Below are 24,491 nucleotides of genomic sequence, written 5' to 3'. Positions count from 1 at the left end.
TTACTCAGACTGCTTAAAACCCGCATAGTGCGTAAGATTACTCCCATGCTACACAACTCCCGTAGAGTGTTTCCTACACTCAGGATGCAGGACTCCTTTAAACTGCCTCTCACTACTTCCAATGTACAGAAATCCTGTAAGCTGCTTCACTTTTACTCAGACTACTGAAAACTCGCGTAGTGCGTAAGACTACTCCCATGCTACAGAACTCCCGTAAAGTGTTTCCTACACTCAGGATACAGAACTCCTGTAAACTGCCTCTCACTACTTCCAATGTACAGAAATCCTGTAAGCTGCTTCTCTTTTACTCAGACTACTGAAAACCCTCATAGTGTGTAAAACTACTCCCATGCTACAGAACTCCCGTAAAGTGTTTCCTACCCTCAGGATGCAGAACTCCTGTAAACTGCCTCTCACTACTTCCAATGTACAGAAATCCTGTAAGCTGCTTCTCTTTTACTCAGACTACTGAAACCCCGCATAGTGTGTAAGACTACTCCCAAGCTACAGAACTCCCATGAAGTGTTTCCTACACTGAGGATGGAGAACTCTTGTAAACTGTCTCTCACTACTTCCAATGTACAGAAATCCTGTAAGCTGCTTCGCTTTTACTCAGACAACTGAAAACCCGCACAGTGCGTAAGACTACTCCCATGCTACAGAACTCCTGTAAAGTATTTCCTACACTCAGGATGCACAACTCCTATAAACTGCCTCTCACTACTTCCAATGTACACAAAACCTGTAAGCTACTTCTCTTTTTCAAAGACTGCTGAAAACCCGCATAGTGTGTAAAACTACTCCCATGCTACAGAACTCCCGTAAAGTGTTTCCTACACTCAGGATGCAGAACTCCTGTAAATTGCCTCTCACTACTTCCAATGTACTGAAATCCTGTAAGCTGCTTCTCTTTTACTCACACTACTGAAAACCCGCATTGTGCGTAAGACTACTCCCATGCTACAGAACTCCCGTAAAGTGTTTTCTACACTCAGGATGCAGCACTCCAGTAAACTGCCCCTTTCTACTTCCAATGTACAGAAATCCTGTAAGCTGCTTCTCTTTTACTCAGACTACTGAAAACCCGCATAGTGCGTAAGACTACTCCCACGCTACAGAACTCCCTTAAAGTGTTTTCAACACTCAGGATGCAGAACACCTGTAAACTGCCTCTCACTACTTCCAATGTACAGAAATCCTGTAAGCTGCTTCTCTTTTACTCAGACTACTGAAAACCCGCATAGTGCGTAAGACTACTCCCATGCTACAGAACTCCCGTAAAGTGTTTCCTACACTGAGGATACAGAACTCCTGTAAACTGCCTTTCACTACTTCCAATGTACAGAAATCCTGTAAGCTGCTTCTCTTTTACTCAGACTACTGAAAACCCGCATAGTGAGTAAGACTACTCCCACGCTACAGAACTCCCTTAAAGTGTTTTCAACACTCAGGATGCAGAACACCTGTAAACTGCCTCTCACTACTTCCAATGTACAGAAATCCTGTAAGCTGCTTCTCTTTTACTCAGAATACTGAAAACCCGCATTGTTGCGTAAGACTACCCCCATGCTATAGAACTCCCGTAAAGTGTTTCCTACACTCAGGATGCAGAACTCCTTTAAACTACCTCTCATTACTTCCAATGTACAGAAATCCTGTTACCAGTTTTACTAAGACTACTTAAAACCCGCATAGTGAGTAAGAATTCTCCCATGCTACAGAACTCCCGTAAAGTGTTTCCTACACTCAGGATGCAGAACTCCTGTAAACTGCCACTCACTACTTCCAATGTACAGAAATCCTGTAAGCTGCTTCTCTTTTACTCAGACTACTGAAAACCCGCATAGTGTGTAAGACTACTCCCATGCTACAGAACTCCCGTAAAGTGTTTTCTACCCTCAGGATGCAGAACTCCTGTAAACTGCCTCTCACTACTTCCAATGTACAGAAATCCTGTAAGCTGCTTCTCTTTTACTCAGACTACTGAAAACCCGCATAGTGCGTAAGACTACTCCCATGCTACAGAACTCCCGTAAAGTGTTTCCTACACTGGATGCAGAACTCCTGTAAACTGCCTCTCACTACTTCCAATGTACAGAAATCCTGTAAGCTGCTTCTCTTTTACTCAGACTACTTAAAACCCGCATAGTGCGTAAGACTACTCCCATGCTACAGAACTCCCATAAAGTGTTTCCTACACTCAGGATACAGAACTCCTGTAAACTGCCTTTCACTACTTCCAATGTACAGAAATCCTGTAAGCTGCTTCTCTTTTACTCAGACTACTGAAAACCCGCATAGTGCGTAAGACTACTCCCATGCTACAGAACTCCCTTAAAGTGTTTTCAACACTCAGGATGCAGAACACCTGTAAACTGCCTCTCACTACTTCCAATGTACAGAAATCCTGTAAGCTGCTTCTCTTTTACTCAGACTACTAAAAACCCGCATAGTGCGTAAGACTACTCCCATGCTACAGAACTCCCGTAAAGTGTTTCCTACCCTCAGGATGCAGGACTCCTTTAAACTGCCTCTCCCTACTTCCAATGTACAGAAATCCTGTAAGCTGCTTCTCTTTTATTCAGACAACTAAAAACCCGCATAGTGTGTAAGACTACTCCCATGCTACAGAACTCCCGTAAAGTGTTTCCTACACTCAGGATGCAGAACTCCTGTAAACTGCCTCTCACTACTTCCAATGTACAGAAATGCTGTAAGCTGCTTCTCTTTTACTCAGACTGCTGAAAACCCGCATAATGCGTAAGACTACTCCCATGCTACAGAACTCCCGTAAAGTGTTTCCTACACTCAGGATGCAGAACTTCTGTAAACTGCCTCTCACTACTTCCAATGTACAGAAATCCTGTAAGCTGCTTCTCTTTTACTCAGACTACTGGAAACCTGCATAGTGCGTAAGACTACTCCCATGCTACACAACTCCCGTAGAGTGTTTCCTACACTCAGGATGCAGGACTCCTTTAAACTGCCTCTCACTACTTCCAATGTACAGAAATCCTGTAAGCTGCTTCACTTTTACTCAGACTACTGAAAACTCGCGTAGTGCGTAAGACTACTCCCATGCTACAGAACTCCCGTAAAGTGTTTCCTACACTCAGGATGCAGAACTTCTGTAAACTGCCTCTCACTACTTCCAATGTACAGAAATCCTGTAAGCTGCTTCTCTTTTACTCAGACTACTGAAAACCCGCATAGTGCGTAAGACTACTCCCATGCTACAGAACTCCCGTAAAGTGTTTCCTACACTGGATGCAGAACTCCTGTAAACTGCCTCTCACTACTTCCAATGTACAGAAATCCTGAAAGCTGCTTCTTTTTTACAAGGACTACTGAAAACCCGCATACTGCGTAAGACTACACCCATGCTACAGAACTCCCGTAAAGTGTTTCCTACACTCAGGATGCAGAACTCCTGTAAACTGCCTCTCACTACTTCCAATGTACAGAAATCCTGAAAGCTGCTTCTTTTTTACAAGGACTACTGAAAACCCGCATACTGCGTAAGACTACACCCATGCTACAGAACTCCCGTAAAGTGTTTCCTACACTCAGGATGCAGAACTCCTGTAAACTGCCTCTCACTACTTCCAATGTACAGAAATCCTGTAAGCTGCTTCTCTTTTACTCAGACTACTTAAAACCCGCATACTGCGTAAGACTACTCCCATGCTACAGAACTCCCATAAAGTGTTTCCTACAGTCAGGATACAGAACTCCTGTAAACTGCCTTTCACTACTTCCAATGTACAGAAATCCTGTAAGCTGCTTCTCTTTTACTCAGACTACTGAAAACCCGCATAGTGCGTAAGACTACTCCCATGCTACAGAACTCCTGTAAGGTATTTCCTACACTCAGGATGCAGAACTCCTGTAAACTGCCTCTCAGTACTTCCAATGTACAGAAATCCTGTAAGCTGCTTCTCTTTTACTCAGACTACTGAAAAGCCGCATTGTTGCGTAAGACTACCCCCATGCTATAGAACTCCCGTAAAGTGTTTCCTACACTGGATGCAGAACTCCTGTAAACTGCCTCTCACTACTTCCAATGTACAGAAATCCTGTAAGCTGCTTCTCTTTTTTCAGACTACTGAAAACCCGCATTGTGTGTAAGACTACTCCCATGCTACAGAACTCCCATAAAGTGTTTCCTACCCTCAGGATGCAGAACTCCTGTAAACTGCCTCTCACTACTTCCAATGTACAGAAATCCTGTAAGCTGCTTCTCTTTTACACAGACTACTGAAAACCCGCATAGTGCGTAAGACTACTCCCATGCTACAGAACTCCCGTAAAGTGTTTCCTACACTCAGGATGCAGAACTCCTGTAAACTGCCTCTCCCCACTTCCAGTGTACAGAAATCCTGTAAGCTGCTTCTCTTTTACTCAGACTACTGAAAACCCGCATTGTTGCGTAAGACTACTCCCATGCTACAGAACTACCGTAAAGTGTTTCCTACACTGGATGCAGAACTCCTCTAAACTGCCTCTCACTACTTCCAATGTACAGAAATCCTGAAAGCTGCTTCTTTTTTACAAGGACTACTGAAAACCCACATACTGCGTAAGACTACACCCATGCTACAGAACTCCCGTAAAGTGTTTCCTACACTCAGGATGCAGAACTCCTGTAAACTGCCTCTCACTACTTCCAATGTACAGAAATCCTGTAAGCTGCTTCTCTTTTACTCAGACTACTGAAAACCCGCATAGTGCGTAAGACTACTCCCATGCTACAGAACTCCTGTAAAGTGTTTCCTACCCTCAGGCTGCAGAACTCCTTTAAACTGCCTCTCACTACTTCCAATGTACAAAAATCCTGTAACCTGCTTCTGTTTTAATCAGACTACTGAAAACCCGCATAGTGCTTAAGACTAGACCCATGCTACAGAAATCCAGTAAAGTGTTTCCTACACTGGATACAGAACCCCTGTAAACTGCCTCTCACTACTTCCAATGTACAGAAATCCTGTAAGCTGCTTCTCTTTTACTCAGACTACTTAAAACCCGCATACTGCGTAAGACTACTCCAATGCTACAGAACTCCCATAAAGTGTTTCCTACAGTCAGGATACAGAACTCCTGTAAACTGCCTTTCACTACTTCCAATGTACAGAAATCCTGTAAGCTGCTTCTCTTTTACTCAGACTACTGAAAACCCGCATTGTGTGTAAGACTACTCCCATGCTACAGAACTCCCATAAAGTGTTTCCTACCCTCAGGATGCAGAACTCCTGTAAACTGCCTCTCACTACTTCCAATGTACAGAAATCCTGTAAGCTGCTTCTCTTTTACACAGACTACTGAAAACCCGCATAGTGCGTAAGACTACTCCCATGCTACAGAACTCCCGTAAAGTGTTTCCTACACTCAGGATGCAGAACTCCTGTAAACTGCCTCTCCCCACTTCCAGTGTACAGAAATCCTGTAAGCTTCTTCTCTTTTACTCAGACTACTGAAAACCCGCATTGTTGCGTAAGACTACTCCCATGCTACAGAACTCCCGTAAAGTGTTTCCTACACTGGATGCAGAACTCCTCTAAACTGCCTCTCACTACTTCCAATGTACAGAAATCCTGAAAGCTGCTTCTTTTTTACAAGGACTACTGAAAACCCGCATACTGCGTAAGACTACACCCATGCTACAGAACTCCCGTAAAGTGTTTCCTACACTCAGGATGCAGAACTCCTGTAAACTGCCTCTCACTACTTCCAATGTACAGAAATCCTGTAAGCTGCTTCTCTTTTACTCAGACTACTGAAAACCCGCATAGTGCGTAAGACTACTCCCATGCTACAGAACTCCTGTAAAGTGTTTCCTACCCTCAGGCTGCAGAACTCCTTTAAACTGCCTCTCACTACTTCCAATGTACAAAAATCCTGTAACCTGCTTCTGTTTTAATCAGACTACTGAAAACCCGCATAGTGCTTAAGACTAGACCCATGCTACAGAAATCCAGTAAAGTGTTTCCTACACTGGATACAGAACCCCTGTAAACTGCCTCTCACTACTTCCAATGTACAGAAATCCTGTAAGCTGCTTCTCTTTTACTCAGACTACTTAAAACCCGCATACTGCGTAAGACTACTCCAATGCTACAGAACTCCCATAAAGTGTTTCCTACAGTCAGGATACAGAACTCCTGTAAACTGCCTTTCACTACTTCCAATGTACAGAAATCCTGTAAGCTGCTTCTCTTTTACTCAGACTACTGAAAACCCGCATAGTGCGTAAGACTACTCCCATGCTACAGAACTCCTGTAAAGTATTTCCTACACTCAGGATGCAGAACTCCTGTAAACTGCCTCTCACTACTTCCAATGTACAGAAATCCTGTAAGCTGCTTCTCTTTTACTCAGACTACTGAAAACCCGCATAGTAACTAAGACTACTCCCATGCTACAGAACTCCCATAAAGTGTTTCCTACACTCAGGATACAGAACTCCTGTAAACTGCCCCTTTCTACTTCCAATGTACAGAAATCCTGTAAGCTGCTTCGCTTTTACTCAGACAACTGAAAACCCGCAGAGTGCGTAAGACTACTCCCATGCTACAGAACTCCTGTAAAGTATTTCCTACACTCAGGATGCACAACTCCTATAAACTGCCTCTCACTACTTCCAATGTACAGAAAACCTGTAAGCTACTTCTCTTTTACAAAGACTGCTGAAAACCTGCATAGTGTGTAAAACTACTCCCATGCTACAGAACTCCTGTAAAGTGTTTCCTACACTCAGGATGCAGAACTCCAGTAAATTGCCTCTCCCTACTTCCAATGTACAGAAATCCTGTAAGCTGCTTCTCTTTTACTCACACTACTGAAAACCCGCATTGTGCGTAAGACTACTCCCATGCTACAGAACTCCCGTAAAGTGTTTTCTACACTCAGGATGCAGCACTCCTGTAAACTGCCCCTTTCTACTTCCAATGTACAGAAATCCTGTAAGCTGCTTCTCTTTTACTCAGACTACTGAAAACCCGCATAGTGCGTAAGACTACTCCCACGCTACAGAACTCCCTTAAAGTGTTTTCAACACTCAGGATGCAGAACACCTGTACACTGCCTCTCACTACTTCCAATGTACAGAAATCCTGTAAGCTGCTTCTCTTTTACTCAGACTACTGAAAACCCGCATAGTAAGTAAGACTACTCCCATGCTACAGAACTCCCGTAAAGTGTTTCCTACCCTCAGGATGCAGGACTCCTTTAAACTGCCTCTCCCTACTTCCAATGTACAGAAATCCTGTAAGCTGCTTCTCTTTTACTCAGACTACTAAAAACCCGCATAGTGTGTAAGACTACTCCCATGCTACAGAACTCCCGTAAAGTGTTTCCTACACTGGATGCAGAACTCCTGTAAACTGCCTCTCACTACTTCCAATGTACAGAAATCCTGTAAGCTGCTTCTCTTTTACTCAGACTACTGAAAACCCGCATAGTGCGTAAGACTACTCCCATGCTACAGAACTCCCGTAAAGTGTTTCCTACACTGGATGCAGAACTCCTGTAAACTGCCTCTCACTACTTCCAATGTACAGAAATCCTGTAAGCTGCTTCTCTTTTACTCAGACTACTTAAAACCCGCATACTGCGTAAGACTACTCCCATGCTACAGAACTCCCATAAAGTGTTTCCTACACTCAGGATACAGAACTCCTGTAAACTGCCTTTCACTACTTCCAATGTACAGAAATCCTGTAAGCTGCTTCTCTTTTACTCAGACTACTGAAAACCCGCATAGTGCGTAAGACTACTCCCATGCTACAGAACTCCTGTAAAGTGTTTCCTACACTGGATGCAGAACTCCGGTAAACTGCCTCTCACTACTTCCAATGTACAGAAATACTGTAAGCTGCTTCTCTTTTACTCAGACTACTGAAAACCCGCATAGTGCGTAAGACTACTCCCATGCTACAGAACTCCCATAAAGTGTTTCCTACACTCAGGATACAGAACTCTTGTAAACTGCCCCTTTCTACTTCCAATGTACAGAAATCCTGTAAGCTGCTTCTCTTTTACTCAGACTACTGAAAACGCGCATAGTGCGTAAGACTACTCCCATGCTACAGAACTCCCGTAAAGTGTTTCCTACACTCAGGATGCAGAACTCCTTTAAACTACCTCTCATTACTTCCAATGTGCAGAAATCCTGTTACCAGTTTTACTAAGACTACTTAAAACCCGCATAGTGAGTAAGAATTCTCCCATGCTACAGAACTCCCATAAAGTGTTTCCTACACTCAGGATACCGAACTCCTGTAAACTGCCTCTCACTACTTCCAATGTACAGAAATCCTGTAAGCTGCTTCTCTTTTACACAGACTACTGAAAACCCGCATAGTGCGTAAGACTACTCCCATGCTACAGAACTCCCGTAAAGTGTTTCCTACCCTCAGGATGAAGAACTGTAAACTGCCTCTCACTACTTCCAATGTATAGAAATCCTGTAAGCTGCTTCTCTTTTACTCAGACTACTGAAAACCCGCATAGTGCGTAAGACTACTCCCATGCTACAGAACTCCTGTAAAGTGTTTCCTACCCTCAGGCTGCAGAACTCCTTTAAACTGCCTCTTACTACTTCCAATGTACAAAAATCCTGTAACCTGCTTCTGTTTTAATCAGACTACTGAAAACCCGCATAGTGCTTAAGACTAGTCCCATGCTACAGAACTCCCGTTAAGTGTTTCCTACACTCAGGATGCAGAACTCCTGTAAACTGCCTCTCACTACTTCCAATGTACAGAAATCCTGTAAGCTGCTTCTCTTTTTTCAGACTACTGAAAACCCGCATTGTGTGTAAGACTACTCCCATGCTACAGAACTCCCATAAAGTGTTTCCTACCCTCAGGATGCAGAACTCCTGTAAACTGCCTCTCACTACTTCCAATGTACAGAAATCCTGTAAGCTGCTTCTCTTTTACACAGACTACTGAAAACCCGCATAGTGCGTAAGACTACTCCCATGCTACAGAACTCCCGTAAAGTGTTTCCTACACTCAGGATGCAGAACTCCTGTAAACTGCCTCTCCCCACTTCCAGTGTACAGAAATCCTGTAAGCTGCTTCTCTTTTACTCAGACTACTGAAAACCCGCATTGTTGCGTAAGACTACTCCCATGCTACAGAACTCCCGTAAAGTGTTTCCTACACTGGATGCAGAACTCCTCTAAACTGCCTCTCACTACTTCCAATGTACAGAAATCCTGAAAGCTGCTTCTTTTTTACAAGGACTACTGAAAACCCGCATACTGCGTAAGACTACACCCATGCTACAGAACTCCCGTAAAGTGTTTCCTACACTCAGGATGCAGAACTCCTGTAAACTGCCTCTCACTACTTCCAATGTACAGAAATCCTGTAAGCTGCTTCTCTTTTACTCAGACTACTGAAAACCCGCATAGTGCGTAAGACTACTCCCATGCTACAGAACTCCTGTAAAGTGTTTCCTACCCTCAGGCTGCAGAACTCCTTTAAACTGCCTCTCACTACTTCCAATGTACAAAAATCCTGTAACCTGCTTCTGTTTTAATCAGACTACTGAAAACCCGCATAGTGCTTAAGACTAGACCCATGCTACAGAAATCCAGTAAAGTGTTTCCTACACTGGATACAGAACCCCTGTAAATTGCCTCTCACTACTTCCAATGTACAGAAATCCTGTAAGCTGCTTCTCTTTTTTCAGACTACTGAAAACCCGCATAGTGCGTAAGACTACTCCCATGCTACAGAACTCCCGTAAAGTGTTTCCTACACTCAGGATGCAGAACTCCTGTAAACTGCCTCTCACTACTTCCAATGTACAGAAATCCTGTAAGCTGCTTCTCTTTTACTCAGACTACTTAAAACCCGCATAGTGCGTAAGACTACTCTCATGCTACAGAACTCCCGTAAAGTGTTTCCTACACTCAGGATGCAGAACTCCTGTAAACAGCCTCTCACTACTTCCAATGTACAGAAATCCTGTAAGCTGCTTCTCTTTTACTCAGAATACTGAAAACCCTCATAGTGCGTAAGACTACTCCCATGCTACAGAACTCCCGTAAAGTGTTTCCTACACTCAGGATGCAGAACTCCTGTAAACTGCCTCTCACTACTTCCAATGTACAGAAATCCTGTAAGCTGCTTCTCTTTTACTCAGACTACTTAAAACCCGCATAGTGCGTAAGACTACTCTCATGCTACAGAACTCCCGTAAAGTGTTTCCTACACTCAGGATGCAGAACTCCTGTAAACAGCCTCTCACTACTTCCAATGTACAGAAATCCTGTAAGCTGCTTCTCTTTTACTCAGAATACTGAAAACCCTCATAGTGCGTAAGACTACTCCCATGCTACAGAACTCCCGTAAAGTGTTTCCTACACTCAGGATGCAGAACTCCTGTAAACTGCCTCTCACTACTTCCAATGTACAGAAATCCTGTAAGCTGCTTCTCTTTTACTCAGACTACTTAAAACCCGCATAGTGCGTAAGACTACTCCCATGCTACAGAACTCCCGTAAAGTGTTTCCTACCCTCAGGATGCAGGACTCCAGAAAACTGCCTCTCACTACTTCCAATGTACAGAAATCCTGTAAGCTGCTTCTCTTTTACTCAGACTACTGAAAACCCGCATAGTGCGTAAGACTACTCCCATGCTACTGAACTCCCGTAAAGTGTTTCCTACACTTAGGATGCAGAACTCCTGTAAACTGCCTCTCACTACTTCCAATGTACAGAAATCCTGTAAGCTGCTTCTCTTTTACTCAGACTACTGAAAACCCGCATTGTTGCGTAAGACTACCCACATGCTATAGAACTCCCGTAAAGTGTTTCCTACACTGGATGCAGAACTCCTGTAAACTGCCTCTCACTACTTCCAATGTACAGAAATCCTGTAAGCTGCTTCTCTTTTTTCAGACTACTGAAAACCCGCATTGTGTGTAAGACTACTCCCATGCTACAGAACTCCCGTAAAGTGTTTCCTACCCTCAGGATGCAGAACTCCTGTAAACTGCCTCTCACTACTTCCAATGTACAGAAATCCTGTAAGCTGCTTCTCTTTTACTCAGACTACTGAAAATCCGCATAGTGCGTAAGACTACTTCCATGCTACAGAACTCCCGTAAAGTGTTTCCTACACTCAGGATGCAGAACTCCTGTAAACTGCCTCTCCCCACTTCCAGTGTACAGAAATCCTGTAAGCTGCTTCTCTTTTACTCAGACTACTGAAAACCCGCATAGTGCGTAAGACTACTCCCATGCTACAGAACTCCCGTAAAGTGTTTCCTACCCTCAGGATGCAGAACTCCTGTAAACTGCCTCTCACTACTTCCAATGTACAGAAATCCTGTAAGCTGCTTCTCTTTTACTCAGACTACTAAAAACCCGCATAGTGCGTAAGACTACTCCCATGCTACAGAACTCCCGTAAAGTGTTTACTACACTCAGGATGCAGAACTCCTGTAAACTGCCTCTCACTACTTCCAATGTACAGAAATCCTGAAAGCTGCTTCTTTTTTACAAGGACTACTGAAAACCCGCATAGTGCGTAAGACTACACCCATGCTACAGAACTCCCGTAAAGTGTTTCCTACACTCAGGATGCAGAACTCCTGTAAACTGCCTCTCACTACTTCCAATGTACAGAAATCCTGTAAGCTGCTTCTCTTTTACTCAGACTACTTAAAACCCGCATAGTGCGTAAGACTACTCCCATGCTACAGAACTCCCGTAAAGTGTTTCCTACCCTCAGGATGCAGAACTCCTGTAAACTGCCTCTCACTACTTCCAATGTACAGAAATCCTGTAAGCTGCTTCTCTTTTACTCAGACTACTGAAAACCCGCATAGTGCGTAAGACTATTCCCATGCTACTGAACTCCCGTAAAGTGTTTCCTACACTTAGGATGCAGAACTCCTGTAAACTGCATCTCACTACTTCCAATGTACAGAAATCCTGTAACCTGCTTCTCTTTTACTCACACTACTGAAAACCCGCATTGTTGCGTAAGACTACCCCCATGCTATAGAACTCCCGTAAAGTGTTTCCTACACTGGATGCAGAACTCCTGTAAACTGCCTCTCACTACTTCCAATGTACAGAAATCCTGTAAGCTGCTTCTCTTTTTTCAGACTACTGAAAACCCGCATTGTGTGTAAGACTACTCCCATGCTACAGAACTCCCGTAAAGTGTTTCCTACCCTCAGGATGCAGAACTCCTGTAAACTGCCTCTCACTACTTCCAATGTATAAAAATCCTGTAAGCTGCTTCTCTTTTACTCAGACTACTGAAAACCCGCATAGTGCGTAAGACTACTCCCATGCTACAGAACTCCCATAAAGTGTTTCCTACACTTAGGATGCAGAACTCCTGTAAACTGCCTCTCACTACTTCCAATGTACAGAAATCCTGTAAGCTGCTTCTCTTTTACTCAGACTACTGAAAACCCGCATTGTTGCGTAAGACTACCCCCATGCTATAGAACTCCCGTAAAGTGTTTCCTACACTGGATGCAGAACTCCTGTAAACTGCCTCTCACTACTTCCAATGTACAGAAATCCTGTAAGCTGCTTCTCTTTTTTCAGACTACTGAAAACCCGCATTGTGTGTAAGACTACTCCCATGCTACAGAACTCCCGTAAAGTGTTTCCTACCCTCAGGATGCAGAACTCCTGTAAACTGCCTCTCACTACTTCCAATGTACAGAAATCCTGTAAGCTGCTTCTCTTTTTTCAGACTACTGAAAACCCGCATAGTGCGTAAGACTACTCCCATGCTACAGAACTCCCGTTAAGTGTTTCCTACACTCAGGATGCAGAACTCCTGTAAACTGCCTCTCCCCACTTCCAGTGTACAGAAATCCTGTAAGCTGCTTCTCTTTTACTCAGACTACTGAAAACCCGCATTGTTGCGTAAGACTACCCCCATGCTATAGAACTCCCGTAAAGTGTTTCCTACACTGGATGCAGAACTCCTGTAAACTGCCTCTCACTACTTCCAATGTACAGAAATCCTGAAAGCTGCTTCTTTTTTACAAGGACTACTGAAAACCCGCATACTGCGTAAGACTACACCCATGCTACAGAACTCCCGTAAAGTGTTTCCTACACTCAGGATGCAGTACTCCTGTAAACTGCCTCTCACTACTTCCAATGTACAGAAATCCTGTAAGCTGCTTCTCTTTTACTCAGACTACTGAAAACCCGCATAGTGCGTAAGACTACTCCCATGCTGCAGAACTCCCGTAAAGTATTTCCTACACTCAGGATGCAGAACTCCTGTAAACTGTCTCTCACTACTTCCAATGTACAGAAATCCTGTAAGCTGCTTCTCTTTTACTCAGACTACTGAAAACCCGCATAGTGCGTAAGACTACTCCCATGCTACAGAACTCCTGTAAAGTGTTTCCTACCCTCAGGCTGCAGAACTCCTTTAAACTGCCTCTCACTACTTCCAATGTACAAAAATCCTGTAACCTGCTTCTGTTTTAATCAGACTACTGAAAACCCGCATAGTGCTTAAGACTAGACCCATGCTACAGAAATCCAGTAAAGTGTTTCCTACACTGGATACAGAACCCCTGTAAACTGCCTCTCACTACTTCCAATGTACAGAAATCCTGTAAGCTGCTTCTCTTTTACTCAGACTACTGAAAACCCGCATACTGCGTAAGACTACTCCAATGCTACAGAACTCCCATAAAGTGTTTCCTACAGTCAGGATACAGAACTCCTGTAAACTGCCTTTCACTACTTCCAATGTACAGAAATCCTGTAAGCTGCTTCTCTTTTACTCAGACTACTGAAAACCCGCATAGTGCGTAAGACTACTCCCATGCTACAGAACTCCTGTAAAGTATTTCCTACACTCAGGATGCAGAACTCCTGTAAACTGCCTCTCACTACTTCCAATGTACAGAAATCCTGTAAGCCGCTTCTCTTTTACTCAGACTACTGAAAACCCGCATAGTGCGTAAGACTATTCCCATGCTACAGAACTCCCATAAAGTGTTTCCTACACTCAGGATACAGAACTCCTGTAAACTGCCCCTTTCTACTTCCAATGTACAGAAATCCTGTAAGCTGCTTCGCTTTTACTCAGACAACTGAAAACCCGCACAGTGCGTAAGACTACTCCCATGCTACAGAACTCCTGTAAAGTATTTCCTACACTCAGGATGCACAACTCCTATAAACTGCCTCTCACTACTTCCAATGTACAGAAAACCTGTAAGCTACTTCTCTTTTACAAAGACTGCTGAAAACCTGCATAGTGTGTAAAACTACTCCCATGCTACAGAACTCCTGTAATGTGTTTCCTACACTCAGGATGCAGAACTCCAGTAAATTGCCTCTCCCTACTTCCAATGTACAGAAATCCTGTAAGCTGCTTCTCTTTTACTCACACTACTGAAAACCCGCATTGTGCGTAAGACTACTCCCATGCTAAGGAACTCCCGTAAAGTGTTTTCTACACTCAGGATGCAGCACTCCTGTAAACTGCCCCTTTCTACTTCCAATGTACAGAAATCCTGTAAGCTGCTTCTCTTTTACTCAGACTACTGAAAACCCGCATAGTGCGTAAGACTACTCCCACGCTACAGAACTCCCTTAAAGTGTTTTCAACACTCAGGATGCAGAACACCTGTACACTGCCTCTCACTACTTCCAATGTACAGAAATCCTGTAAGCTGCTTCTCTTTTACTCAGACTACTGAAAACCCGCATAGTAAGTAAGACTACTCCCATGCTACAGAACTCCCGTAAAGTGTTTCCTACCCTCAGGATGCAGGACTCCTTTAAACTGCCTCTCCCTACTTCCAATGTACAGAAATCCTGTAAGCTGCTTCTCTTTTACTCAGACTACTAAAAACCCGCATAGTGTGTAAGACTACTCCCATGCTACAGAACTCCCGTAAAGTGTTTCCTACACTGGATGCAGAACTCCTGTAAACTGCCTCTCACTACTTCCAATGTACAGAAATCCTGTAAGCTGCTTCTCTTTTACTCAGACTACTGAAAACCCGCATAGTGCGTAAGACTACTCCCATGCTACAGAACTCCCGTAAAGTGTTTCCTACACTGGATGCAGAACTCCTGTAAACTGCCTCTCACTACTTCCAATGTACAGAAATCCTGTAAGCTGCTTCTCTTTTACTCAGACTACTTAAAACCCGCATACTGCGTAAGACTACTCCCATGCTACAGAACTCCCATAAAGTGTTTCCTACACTCAGGATACAGAACTCCTGTAAACTGCCTTTCACTACTTCCAATGTACAGAAATCCTGTAAGCTGCTTCTCTTTTACTCAGACTACTGAAAACCCGCATAGTGCGTAAGACTACTCCCATGCTACAGAACTCCTGTAAAGTGTTTCCTACACTCAGGATGCAGAACTCCGGTAAACTGCCTCTCACTACTTCCAATGTACAGAAATACTGTAAGCTGCTTCTCTTTTTTCAGACTACTGAAAACCCGCATAGTGCGTAAGACTACTCCCATGCTACAGAACTCCCATAAAGTGTTTCCTACACTCAGGATACAGAACTCTTGTAAACTGCCCCTTTCTACTTCCAATGTACAGAAATCCTGTAAGCTGCTTCTCTTTTATTCAGACTACTGAAAACGCGAATAGTGCGTAAGACTACTCCCATGCTACAGAACTCCCGTAAAGTGTTTCCTACACTCAGGATGCAGAACTCCTTTAAACTACCTCTCATTACTTCCAATGTGCAGAAATCCTGTTACCAGTTTTACTAAGACTACTTAAAACCCGCATAGTGAGTAAGAATTCTCCCATGCTACAGAACTCCCGTAAAGTGTTTCCTACTCTCAGGATACAGAACTCCTGTAAACTGCCTCTCACTACTTCCAATGTACAGAAATCCTGTAAGCTGCTTCTCTTTTACTCAGACTACTGAAAACCCGCATAGTGCGTAAGACTACTCCCATGCTACAGAACTCCCGTAAAGTGTTTCCTACACTCAGGATGCAGAACTCCTGTAAACTGTCTTTCACTACTTCCATTGTACAGAAATCCTGTAAGCTGCTTCTCTTTTACTCAGACTACTGAAAACCCTCATAGTGCGTAAGACTACTCCCATGCTACAGAACTCCCGTAAAGTGTTTTCTACACTCAGGATGCAGAACTCCTGTAAACTGCCTCTCACTACTTCCAATGTACAGAAATCCTGTAAGCTGCTTCTCTTTTACTCAGACTACTGAAAACCCGCATAGTGCGTAAGACTACTCCCATGCTACAGAACTCCCTTAAAGTGTTTCCTACACTGGATGCAGAACTCCTGTAAACTGCCTTTCACTACTTCCAATGTACAGAAATCCTGTAAGCTGCTTCTCTTTTACTCAGACTACTGAAAACCCGCATAGTGCGTAAGACTACTCCCACGCTACAGAACTCCCGTAAAGTGTTTTCTACAATCAGGATGCAGAACACCTGTAAACTGCCTCTCACTACTTCCAATGTACAGAAATCCTGTAAGCTGCTTCTCTTTTTTCAGACTACTGAAAACCCGCATAGTGCGTAAGACTACTCCCATGCTACAGAACTCCCGTAAAGTGTTTCCTACCCTCAGGATGCAGGACTCCTTTAAACTGCCTCTCCCTACTTCCAATGTACAGAAATCCTGTAAGCTGCTTCTCTTTTATTCAGACAACTAAAAACCCGCATAGTGTGTAAGACTACTCCCATGCTACAGAACTCCCGTAAAGTGTTTTCTACACTCAGGATGCAGAACTCCTGTAAACTGCCTCTCACTACTTCCAATGTACAGAAATCCTGTAAGCTGCTTCTCTTTTACTCAGACTACTGAAAACCCGCATAGTGCGTAAGACTACTCCCATGCTACAGAACTCCCGTAAAGTGTTTCCTACACTGGATGCAGAACTCCTGTAAACTGCCTCTCACTACTTCCAATGTACAGAAATCCTGTAAGCTGCTTCTCTTTTACTCAGACTACTGAAAACCCGCATAGTGTGTAAGACTACTCCCATGCTACAGAACTCCCGTAAAGTGTTTCCTACACTCAGGATGCAGAACTCCTGTAAACTGCCTCTCACTACTTCCAATGTACAGAAATCCTGTAAGCTGCTTCTCTTTTACTCAGACTACTGAAAACCCACATAGTGCGTAAGACTACTCCCATGCTACAGAACTCCCGTAAAGTGCTTCCTACACTGGATGCAGAACTCCTTTAAACTGCCACTTACTACTTCCAACGCACAGAAATCCTGTTAGCTGCTTCTCTTTTAATCAGACTACTGAAAACCCGCATAGTGCTTAAGACTATTCCCATGCTACAGAACTCCCGTAAAGTGTTTCCTACACTCAGGATGCAGAACTCCTGTACACTGCCGTTCACTACGTCCAATGTACAGAAATCCTGTAAGCTGCTTCTCTTTTACTCAGACTACTGAAAACCCGCATAGTGCATAAGACTATTCCCATATTACAGGACTCCCGTAAAGTATTTCCTTCACTCAGGATGCAGAACAGCTTTAAATTGCCTCTCACTACTTAAAATGTACAGAAATCCTGTAAGCTGCATCTCTTTTACTCAGACTACTGAAAACCCGCATACTACGAAAGATTTCTCCCATGCTACAGAACTCCCGTAAAGTGTTTCCTACACTCAGGATGCAGAACTCCTTTAAACTACCTCTCATTACTTCCAATGTACAGAAATCCTGTTACCAGTTTTACTAAGACTACTTAAAACCCGCATAGTGAGTAAGAATTCTCCCATGCTACAGACTCCCGTAAAGTGTTTCCTACACTCAGGATGCAGAAATCCTGTAAACTGCCTCTCACTACTTCCAATGTACAGAAATCCTGTAAGCTGCTACTCTTTTACTCAGACTACTGAAAACCCGCATAGTGCGTAAGACTACTCCCATGCTACAGAACTCCCGTAAAGTGTTTTCTACACTCAGGATGCAGAACTCCTGTAAACTGCCTCTCACTACTTCCAATGTACAGAAATCCTGTAAGCTGCTTCTCTTTTACTCAGACTACTGAAAACCCGCATAGTGCGTAAGACTACTCCCATGCTACAGAACTCCCGTAAAGTGTTTCCTACACTGGATGCAGAACTCCTGTAAACTGCCTCTCACTACTTCCAATGTACAGAAATCCTGTAAGCTGCTTCTCTTTTACTCAGACTACTTAAAACCCGCATACTGCGTAAGACTACTCCCATGCTACAGAACTCCCATAAAGTGTTTCCTACACTCAGGATACAGAACTCCTGTAAACTGCCTTTCACTACTTCCAATGTACAGAAATCCTGTAAGCTGCTTCTCTTTTACTCAGACTACTGAAAACCCGCATAGTGCGTAAGACTACTCCCATGCTACAGAACTCCTGTAAAGTGTTTCCTACACTGGATGCAGAACTCCTGTAAACTGCCTCTCACTATTTCCAATGTACAGAAATCCTGTAAGCTGCTTCTCTTTTACTCAGACTACTGAAAACCCGCATAGTGCGTAAGACTACTCCCATGCTACAGAACTCCTGTAAAGTGTTTCCTACCCTCAGGCTGCAGAACTCCTTTAAACTGCCTCTCACTACTTCCAATGTACAAAAATCCTGTAACCTGCTTCTGTTTTAATCAGACTACTGAAAACCCGCATAGTGCTTAAGACTAGACCCATGCTACAGAAATCCAGTAAAGTGTTTCCTACACTGGATACAGAACCCCTGTAAATTGCCTCTCACTACTTCCAATGTACAAAAATCCTGTAAGCTGCTTCTCTTTTTTCAGACTACTGAAAACCCGCATAGTGCGTAAGACTACTCCCATGCTACAGAACTCCCGTAAAGTGTTTCCTACACTCAGGATGCAGAACTCCTGTAAACTGCCTCTCACTACTTCCAATGTACAGAAATCCTGTAAGCTGCTTCTCTTTTACTCAGACTACTTAAAACCCGCATAGTGCGTAAGACTACTCTCATGCTACAGAACTCCCGTAAAGTGTTTCCTACACTCAGGATGCAGAACTCCTGTAAACAGCCTCTCACTACTTCCAATGTACAGAAATCCTGTAAGCTGCTTCTCTTTTACTCAGACTACTGAAAACCCGCATAGTGCGTAAGACTACTCCCATGCTACAGAACTCCCGTAAAGTGTTTCCTACACTCAGGATGCAGAACTCCTGTAAACTGCCTCTCACTACTTCCAATGTACAGAAATCCTGTAAGCTGCTTCTCTTTTACTCAGACTACTTAAAACCCGCATAGTGCGTAAGACTACTCCCATGCTACAGAACTCCCGTAAAGTGTTTCCTACCCTCAGGATGCAGGACTCCAGAAAACTGCCTCTCACTACTTCCAATGTACAGAAATCCTGTAAGCTGCTTCTCTTTTACTCAGACTACTGAAAACCCGCATAGTGCGTAAGACTACTCCCATGCTACTGAACTCCCGTAAAGTGTTTCCTACACTTAGGATGCAGAACTCCTGTAAACTGCCTCTCATTACTTCCAATGTACAGAAATCCTGTAAGCTGCTTCTCTTTTACTCAGACTACTGAAAACCCGCATTGTTGCGTAAGACTACCCCCATGCTATAGAACTCCCGTAAAGTGTTTCCTACACTCAGGATGCAGAACTCCTGTAAACTGCCTCTCACTACTTCCAATGTACAGAAATCCTGAAAGCTGCTTCTTTTTTACAAGGACTACTGAAAACCCGCATAGTGCGTAAGACTACACCCATGCTACAGAACTCCCGTAAAGTGTTTCCTACACTCAGGATGCAGAACTCCTGTAAACTGCCTCTCACTACTTCCAATGTACAGAAATCCTGTAAGCTGCTTCTCTTTTACTCAGACTACTTAAAACCCGCATAGTGCGTAAGACTACTCCCATGCTACAGAACTCCCGTAAAGTGTTTCCTACCCTCAGGATGCAGAACTCCTGTAAACTGCCTCTCACTACTTCCAATGTACAGAAATCCTGTAAGCTGCTTCTCTTTTACTCAGACTACTTAAAACCCGCATAGTGCGTAAGACTACTCCCATGCTACAGAACTCCCGTAAAGTGTTTCCTACACTCAGGATGCAGGACTCCAGAAAACTGCCTCTCACTACTTCCAATGTACAGAAATCCTGTAAGCTGCTTCTCTTTTACTCAGACTACTGAAAACCCGCATAGTGCGTAAGACTACTCCCATGCTACTGAACTCCCGTAAAGTGTTTCCTACACTTAGGATGCAGAACTCCTGTAAACTGCCTCTCACTACTTCCAATGTACAGAAATCCTGTAAGCTGCTTCTCTTTTACTCAGACTACTGAAAACCCGCATTGTTGCGTAAGACTACCCCCATGCTATAGAACTCCCGTAAAGTGTTTCCTACACTGGATGCAGAACTCCTGTAAACTGCCTCTCACTACTTCCAATGTACAGAAATCCTGTAAGCTGCTTCTCTTTTTTCAGACTACTGAAAACCCGCATTGTGTGTAAGACTACTCCCATGCTACAGAACTCCCGTAAAGTGTTTCCTACCCTCAGGATGCAGAACTCCTGTAAACTGCCTCTCACTACTTCCAATGTACAGAAATCCTGTAAGCTGCTTCTCTTTTACTCAGACTACTGAAAATCCGCATAGTGCGTAAGACTACTTCCATGCTACAGAACTCCCGTAAAGTGTTTCCTACAGTCAGGATGCAGAACTCCTGTAAACTGCCTCTCCCCACTTCCAGTGTACAGAAATCCTGTAAGCTGCTTCTCTTTTACTCAGACTACTGAAAACCCGCATAGTGCGTAAGACTACTCCCATGCTACTGAACTCCCGTAAAGTGTTTCCTACACTTAGGATGCAGAACTCCTGTAAACTGCCTCTCACTACTTCCAATGTACAGAAATCCTGTAAGCTGCTTCTCTTTTTTCAGACTACTGAAAACCCGCATTGTTGCGTAAGACTACCCCCATGCTATAGAACTCCCGTAAAGTGTTTCCTACACTGGATGCAGAACTCCTGTAAACTGCCTCTCACTACTTCCAATGTACAGAAATCCTGTAAGCTGCTTCTTTTTCAGACTACTGAAAACCCGCATTGTGTGTAAGACTACTCCCATGCTACAGAACTCCCATAAAGTGTTTCCTACCCTCAGGATGCAGAACTCCTGTAAACTGCCTCTCATTACTTCCAATGTACAGAAATCCTGTAAGCTGCTTCTCTTTTACTCAGACTACTGAAAACCCGCATTGTTGCGTAAGACTACCCCCATGCTATAGAACTCCCGTAAAGTGTTTCCTACACTCAGGATGCAGAACTCCTGTAAACTGCCTCTCACTACTTCCAATGTACAGAAATCCTGAAAGCTGCTTCTTTTTTACAAGGACTACTGAAAACCCGCATAGTGCGTAAGACTACACCCATGCTACAGAACTCCCGTAAAGTGTTTCCTACACTCAGGATGCAGAACTCCTGTAAACTGCCTCTCACTACTTCCAATGTACAGAAATCCTGTAAGCTGCTTCTCTTTTACTCAGACTACTTAAAACCCGCATAGTGCGTAAGACTACTCCCATGCTACAGAACTCCCGTAAAGTGTTTCCTACCCTCAGGATGCAGAACTCCTGTAAACTGCCTCTCACTACTTCCAATGTACAGAAATCCTGTAAGCTGCTTCTCTTTTACTCAGACTACTTAAAACCCGCATAGTGCGTAAGACTACTCCCATGCTACAGAACTCCCGTAAAGTGTTTCCTACACTCAGGATGCAGGACTCCAGAAAACTGCCTCTCACTACTTCCAATGTACAGAAATCCTGTAAGCTGCTTCTCTTTTACTCAGACTACTGAAAACCCGCATAGTGCGTAAGACTACTCCCATGCTACTGAACTCCCGTAAAGTGTTTCCTACACTTAGGATGCAGAACTCCTGTAAACTGCCTCTCACTACTTCCAATGTACAGAAATCCTGTAAGCTGCTTCTCTTTTACTCAGACTACTGAAAACCCGCATTGTTGCGTAAGACTACCCCCATGCTATAGAACTCCCGTAAAGTGTTTCCTACACTGGATGCAGAACTCCTGTAAACTGCCTCTCACTACTTCCAATGTACAGAAATCCTGTAAGCTGCTTCTCTTTTTTCAGACTACTGAAAACCCGCATTGTGTGTAAGACTACTCCCATGCTACAGAACTCCCGTAAAGTGTTTCCTACCCTCAGGATGCAGAACTCCTGTAAACTGCCTCTCACTACTTCCAATGTACAGAAATCCTGTAAGCTGCTTCTCTTTTACTCAGACTACTGAAAATCCGCATAGTGCGTAAGACTACTTCCATGCTACAGAACTCCCGTAAAGTGTTTCCTACAGTCAGGATGCAGAACTCCTGTAAACTGCCTCTCCCCACTTCCAGTGTACAGAAATCCTGTAAGCTGCTTCTCTTTTACTCAGACTACTGAAAACCCGCATAGTGCGTAAGACTACTCCCATGCTACTGAACTCCCGTAAAGTGTTTCCTACACTTAGGATGCAGAACTCCTGTAAACTGCCTCTCACTACTTCCAATGTACAGAAATCCTGTAAGCTGCTTCTCTTTTTTCAGACTACTGAAAACCCGCATTGTTGCGTAAGACTACCCCCATGCTATAGAACTCCCGTAAAGTGTTTCCTACACTGGATGCAGAACTCCTGTAAACTGCCTCTCACTACTTCCAATGTACAGAAATCCTGTAAGCTGCTTCTCTTTTTTCAGACTACTGAAAACCCGCATTGTGTGTAAGACTACTCCCATGCTACAGAACTCCCATAAAGTGTTTCCTACCCTCAGGATGCAGAACTCCTGTAAACTGCCTCTCACTACTTCCAATGTACAGAAATCCTGTAAGCTGCTTCTCTTTTACTCAGACTACTGAAAACCCGCATAGTGCGTAAGACTACTCCCATGCTACAGAACTCCCGTTAAGTGTTTCCTACACTCAGGATGCAGAACTCCTGTAAACTGCCTCTCCCCACTTCCAGTGTACAGAAATCCTATAAGCTGCTTCTCTTTTACTCAGACTACTGAAAACCCGCATTGTTGCGTAAGACTACCCCCATGCTATAGAACTCCCGTAAAGTGTTTCCTACACTGGATGCAGAACTCCTGTAAACTGCCTCTCACTACTTCCAATGTACAGAAATCCTGAAAGCTGCTTCTTTTTTACAAGGACTACTGAAAACCCGCATACTGCGTAAGACTACACCCATGCTACAGAACTCCCGTAAAGTGTTTCCTACACTCAGGATGTAGAACTCCTGTAAACTGCCTCTCACTACTTCCAATGTACAGAAATCCTGTAAGCTGCTTCTCTTTTACTCAGACTACTGAAAACCCGCATAGTGCGTAAGACTACTCCCATGCTGCAGAACTCCCGTAAAGTGTTTCCTACACTCAGGATGCAGAACTCCTGTAAACTGTCTCTCACTACTTCCAATGTACAGAAATCCTGTAAGCTGCTTCTCTTTTACTCAGACTACTGAAAACCCGCATAGTGCGTAAGACTACTCCCATGCTACAGAACTCCTGTAAAGTGTTTCCTACCCTCAGGCTGCAGAACTCCTTTAAACTGCCTCTCACTACTTCCAATGTACAAAAATCCTGTAACCTGCTTCTGTTTTAATCAGACTACTGAAAACCCGCATAGTGCTTAAGACTAGACCCATGCTACAGAAATCCAGTAAAGTGTTTCCTACACTGGATACAGAACCCCTGTAAACTGCCTCTCACTACTTCCAATGTACAGAAATCCTGTAAGCTGCTTCTCTTTTACTCAGACTACTTAAAACCCGCATACTGCGTAAGACTACTCCCATGCTACAGAAATCCCATAAAGTGTTTCCTACAGTCAGGATACAGAACTCCTGTAAACTGCCTTTCACTACTTCCAATGTACAGAAATCCTGTAAGCTGCTTCTCTTTTACTCAGACTACTGAAAACCCGCATAGTGCGTAAGACTACTCCCATGCTACAGAACTCCTGTAAAGTATTTCCTACACTCAGGATGCAGAACTCCTGTAAACTGCCCCTTTCTACTTCCAATGTACAGAAATCCTGTAAGCTGCTTCTCTTTTACTCAGACTACTGAAAACCCGCACAGTGCGTAAGACTACTCCCATGCTACAGAACTCCTGTAAAGTATTTCCTACACTCAGGATGCACAACTCCTATAAACTGCTTCTCACTACTTCCAATGTACACAAAACCTGTAAGCTACTTCTCTTTTACAAAGACTGCTGAAAACCTGCATAGTGTGTAAAACTACTCCCATGCTACAGAACTCCTGTAAAGTGTTTCCTACACTCAGGATGCAGAACTCCAGTAAATTGCCTCTCACTACTTCCAATGTACTGAAATCCTGTAAGCTGCTTCTCTTTTACTCACACTACTGAAAACCCGCATTGTGCGTAAGACTACTCCCATGCTACAGAACTCCCGTAAAGTGTTTTCTACACTCAGGATGCAGCACTCCTGTAAACTGCCCCTTT

Source organism: Oryctolagus cuniculus, chromosome 21 (genome assembly GCF_051225735.1).
Source record: "Oryctolagus cuniculus isolate XC-2025 breed Fujian yellow rabbit chromosome 21, ASM5122573v1, whole genome shotgun sequence".
NCBI classification, from domain to species: Eukaryota; Metazoa; Chordata; class Mammalia; order Lagomorpha; family Leporidae; genus Oryctolagus; species Oryctolagus cuniculus.
The sequence above is the reverse complement of the archived record's forward strand: the minus strand, read 5'-3'. Positions refer to the sequence as shown.